Here is a 6000-nt window from a genome sequence, read left to right on the forward strand (position 1 = left end):
GGATACAACACTGACAAAATTTAGTGTGCATTAGAGTGAATAGGAAATCATCAGAACTGCCTTGCATCTCACAAATCTGTGCTGTTTTTTATTCAGGTGATGAGATCTCTATGTATTTTCAACAGTAGGACTGATATAAAAATGTGAGTTGAGAATAGAAGAACACAGAGCAATGAAAAGGAAAAGAATGAAGCTGAAAATTAGGCCAGAAGATTGAAATCAGGATGGATTTATATCATTTGTTGCTATTTTACTCATCTTGGTTGTCTGATAAACTACCAAGCAGGACGAAGTTCAGGAGACTTGATATACTGCATGTTAAGTCTTTGTTGTTACAAGGTGAACTCCCTTACTCCGGCTCACTCTCCTCCTCTCCCACACTTGTTTTAGTACAGAGGAAAGTTCAACTCCCCCTGCTTAGCTCCAGTACCTCTTAATGAGGGAGCTGTAACACTATGCAGTCGTCTCACCACATAACAATCAGAATTTCACTGCTTCACACAGCTTGACTTATGTCAAAAAGGATGGTTAAAATTCACCCACATCCAGGAAACTCCCTGTTGAGTTAAGCAGATCACATCTTAACTACAGGAGGAATTTTTGTTGGTTTTGATTTTTAAATGGTCAAAGGGCACAAAGTATTATTTCTGAAAGTTCTTTCACAGTCATGGTTCTTAGGATGCTGGCATGAGCAAGATGATTTACATATCACATAGTTACAGAGGCACAAGTAAGAGCTACACATGCCAATAAAAAGAAACATCACTTACAAAAATGCAGTCTGATCATGCAAAATGGATCCTCTAGCCTACTGTGGTTAATCAAATCTCTTAGACCAACTTAATAGATTGTCTTTAACAGTGTAGCCGTATGTTTACAAAAATCAGAAGCAGAAGGTTCAAGGACTGTAAATCGGAACCACAGGAGGTAATGTTATTTATGTGCAGCAGCACTTGAATCAGCATCCCTGATGCCTTCAGGATGAGCTTCCTTGAATGCATACATGTACATCATATGGTTACTGCTATTCCTGCAAGAGGAAAAATACAAGCAAGCAGACACTAGACTTATGTCTGCTGTAGCTTGTCATACCTTCCAAGAGTTTTCAGACATGCTTTCATTTTTATTGTGTTTCTTCAATTAAACTTAAAACCAGGCAGAAGAGAATGCTCTATTCAACTGTGAAAATATCGTACTGCATTACAGGAAGCCTCTAAGTTTATAAAAATATGAATGTCTTTGTGGTACAGAGGTAGAAGATTCCTATTATCCCAGTTACAAGAAAGCTCAAAGTATATCATAAACAATTACCATTGAAATGATAATGTTGTGGATATGTTTCTGCATATGTGGGGTCAACAGAAAGAAATGGCTCTATATCCATGAAAAATTAATTATCCACAGAAAACCTAAATTGCCTATAAACAATAACCTTGAAACAAACATGTTAAATTACATTTTTAAATGTCCACTTGCTTAAAGATCATTTAAAGATAAGAGGAATGGCTGAGTAAGCCGGTATCCTTTATTCTGGAGAAGAACCGACAAGTTAAAATACAAAGAATTTACAGAACTGTTGGTGGTATGGATGTAGATCATAGAATCATAGAATGGTTTGGGTTGGAAGGGACATGTAAGATCATCTAGTTCCAGCTCCCTTGCTATAGGCAGGGACGCCTCCCTCTACACCAGCTTGCTCAGAGTCCCATCCAGCCTTGCCTTGAATGTTTTCAGAGAGGAAGCATCCACAGCCTCACTGGGCAGCCTGTTCCAGTGTCTCACTACCCTCATAGTAAAGAATTTCTTCCTAATATCTAGTCTAAATCTACCCTCTTACAGTTTAAAGCCATTTTCCCTTGTCCTGTCACTACATGCCCTTATAAAAAGTCCCTCCTCAGCTTTCCCATGGGCCCTCTTCAGGTACTGGAAGGCCACTATAAGGTCTCCTCAGAGCCTTCTCCAGGCTGAAAAGCCCCAGCTCTTTCAGCCTGTCCTTGTAGGGGAAGTGTTCCAGTCCTCTGATCATCTTCCTGGCCCTTCTCTGGACCTGCTCCAACAACTTCATGTCCTGCTTGTGTTGGAGATAGTGATCAGTCATTCACAATTTTCTCCAGTGCAAATACAGGAGCATTAAGTGAAGAACGTAAATCCTGATTCAAACAAATTGGAGAATCTGGTTCTTCATACAGTGGGCTGTAGTAGATGTTGTACTCACATGAGTGTGAAGGGAAATTAGATAAGCTAATGGAAGAAAAATCCATTACAACTAACAATATACGTAGAAATTACAACTGATTCAGAAAATACATCACCTAGAGATAGCATAAAGGTGGGAATCCTCGGGGTATACTCATATTTGCTTTACACTGTCCTTACTTTTCTCCACTTCATGGCATGTGAGGCAGTGATGGGTAGTGCTCAGTGGTGCTATGCCCAATTGTCAGGGACAGGACAATGCAGAACAGACTGGTCCTGCATGCACTAAATCCCATCAAGTTTCCTTCTCTAGGAGCTGTGAACAAACAGCATAGAACAACGTAGTCAGTATTCATTCTCTGCTTTAGTATTTACCAACAGTTCTTTCAGCTGAGAAATATAAGCATAGTCTGGGGACATGCTATTCTAGGGTACAGGCCTTACAGACAGGCTGCCCACCACTCACCCCAATTCTAATCCTCTTGGCACATTTCTCTCTCCACATCTCTCATGAAGCAGGGCTCAAGGCTTCTGAAATGAGAGAAGTTTGTGGTCATGCTAATGAATAGCATGGTCAGTGGCGTCTGTGTGCAGCAGCAGAAAAAGTTGTATTAGTTCTGCAGTGCACAACTCTGATATTTAGCAAGGACAGATTCTTAAAAAAAAGCCCAGGGACTTCAACAGTGCAGCCACTAGCGAAGTTTGGTCAGGAGGCACAATTTGGTGTGAAAATCAGCAGCAAAATCAATTTAGTCTATGCATAACAAATACACAGCAATGCTGTCCCAGCACTTCAGAGTTCACAACTCAGCATTTGACAAAGTAGTCAGAATAAATGGGTAACCTGAGTGAGTTCAAACAGTACCTCCAAACATTTTATCGTTTACCTCAAATGCATGTTCTTCAATATCATGACTATGATTCAGTGTGATAAGGAAGAAAAATACAGTATTTGTGCTATATATCTGAGAAAATTTGGACTTCTGGGTGCTTTTAGGGAGAAAGAATTATGAATTGCTCTGAGATGAATCCAGCTGCAAGTAGAAAATATGAATGATTTTTTATGTGCAAATACTAAAAATATTTGTTGGTCTTTGGATGTGGTCTGTGCTACACAAATTTATACCTCACAAAACACAATGGTCTTAAACCAGACCCAAATATGCTTTCAAAGATAGTGATGTAAGATAACAAACTTCAGCATATATATACTGCGCTGAATTTTCCAAGTACAGTGCAAATGTTGGCAAACCTGTTTTCAAGAATGGAAGAGCTGTATCGTACAATAGCTTAAATCCAGCTATCTCTAAGAACAAGGCTTTGTGGCTTGTCAGGGCCACAGTTAGGCCCAGAAAGCAAACTCTGCCCTGCCTGTTCACCAGTGTCTGGCTGCCTGGTCTTAAGGTCAGCTTTTCATGCACCTTTGTGGCTTTCTGTCAGAGAACTGTGAGCAAAGAGCTGTGAGAAGTAGGTTTCTACCCTTTATTCCTTGGGAGCTACTTTTAACCTCAGATCTCACTCGTGATTTCTGCCTGATAAATATTTGCAGCTCTGCCTATGACTGACCAGTGCCAGCTGAATTGAATTTTTATCTTGACCCTGAACCTGTCTCCTTTGTATAGACATTTCTGGTGATCTGGACTCTTGGATGATGCTGGTTATCATCACCAGAGCTTGTTGCTCCTGGCATGGCTTGCAGAAACATCCCATGACTGATCTCAGCACCAGCTTCACACCCCCTGCAGACAGCCAATCTGCCGGGTTGGCCCCAGGTGGTGTTGGAGATCATCTCAACAGGTGGCATCCCACAGCCTTGATCTTGCCACCTAGTTTGCCCCAGCAGGCTGTCTTTGAGCCGCCTGGGAGGCTTCTGTGTCAGAGAGCATGCCAAGATCATGGTTTTGTGTCAAAGGTTGTATAGACATAGGCAAAGCAATTTACAAAGCTAAGTGAAAAGAGAGCTAAGTCTGTTCAAATATCAGATACTATAATTCATCTTGATTAGCATGGGATACTTCAACAGCTGTAACCATTTAGGCTTACAATTCCAAAAGTCAAATACTTTAATCTAATGCTAGCAGGAGACTGCCAAGGAAAGGGAGGAACTGAAAAGAAAATATATCAAAATTTCAAACTTCATGCTAGAAACAATATTCCAAAACATCATTAAAATGCTTATGCTGAAAGTATCAAAATATAACTTGGTTAAATTCTGAAGCAAATATTTTGCTTCAGATTTGTTGAGAAGGATATAGAGTAACCAAAATACAATGTAGACAGAACTTAGGTTTGCATCACAAAAAGTGATGATGAAATCTACCATGCAACTCTAGGGCACCTCTATCATGTCTTTTCATGGCCCTTAAGATCTCTAAGTGCCTCCAAGTCCACAACACGGCCTAGGCTGTGAAGCATGTTCTCATTTATGCTCCAGCATGATCTGGAGATAAGGACATATGTCAACAACTGCAGTCCATTACAAGCTTCTTATAACATCAATAGAGTACAAAGGCTGTCAGGTTGCTCACAGCATGGCTACCTTCTCCCAGAATCCTGGCTAACTGGCAGTGTCCTTTCCTCTAGCAGCCCTACTAAGGGACAGAAAGATGAACATGACCTGGAGGAATCTGACTCTTCAAGAGGGGTAGAAGACACGGGCTTGCTTTTAGAAGTGTATGGCCTACTCAATAAAATGTCTTAATCCTCTGTGTGCCAACACTCAATACTCAGTCCTGAGTTGTTGCTCATTGCTCAGCCTCACAAGTCACATTGCAGGTTGGAGACACAGCCTGACCTTCACTGTCTAACTAGTGTCCAGGAACCAATGTCTGCTAGTGTAGCCCCTTACACGTCACAGTGATTGACACTGTGAAGAACTAGCCCTTTGGTGAGAGGAGGGGAAAGGTTTGGTGCCTTGCACTAAGCTCCATAAATCTCAACCTGGGTATGTAACATGCTATACTTATTACTTTCATCCAGCATGGACGTGCTTTGAAATAATACTCATTTTTCACCACATAAGTGCTAGTATAATGCAGTTGAGTCATTGAAATATTGACTAAGGCCTTCAATGCCCTTTTGAACTACCAGCATTATTAAAAAAGTGGTTAGGTAGTGTCTTCCTCCTCTTTCAGCTCACAAGATTAATTACTTGCAAAAGAAGAGGTTCGTGTATCTTTGGATTACAGCTAGGATGGAGACTTCCCAGCGTGGCAAAGACATCAGTAACTGCAACACAGTGTTAAAAGACACCACTGCTAAGCAAACATACACTGATAAAATCTGTATATCAAAGGAGGTTAGGTCCTCTTTCAGGCTTTTTTTTTTTTTTTTTTGGTAAATTGTTTACTATTTTTAAAGAAAACAGTTTTTACATTAGGCTTTATTCTAAAACCATCTTTTTGACAAAAACAAAGTGACTATGCAATTTGATATATACTGCCTTTACACCAAGATCTTATTTTTCAGTGGCAGAAGAAAAAGTGTTTGCCCTCTTACACTTAGTCAAAACATGCACAGGGCTTAACCTTCTAGTGGTTCTTATTTTGACAATATTTGATATAGCCAAATGTAATGGACATCCTTAAACCATCTGTCATACAGTAGGGAAAATGAAAGCATGGTTCGGAATTCTGACCAGTCTACCAACATGAGACATAGTACAGGGGCTCAGAGGATAGCTGAGCTTAGAAAGAACTTTCTACAGCCATCTAGCCCATCTGCCTACTCAGAGCAAGTTCATCAAGAGCAGGTTGCCTTGGACAATTCATAGGCAGATTTTGAATATATCAAAGGATGGAGAGT

The sequence above is a fragment of the Gallus gallus genome, chromosome 3 (genome assembly GCF_016699485.2).
Source record: "Gallus gallus isolate bGalGal1 chromosome 3, bGalGal1.mat.broiler.GRCg7b, whole genome shotgun sequence".
NCBI classification, from domain to species: domain Eukaryota; kingdom Metazoa; phylum Chordata; class Aves; order Galliformes; family Phasianidae; genus Gallus; species Gallus gallus.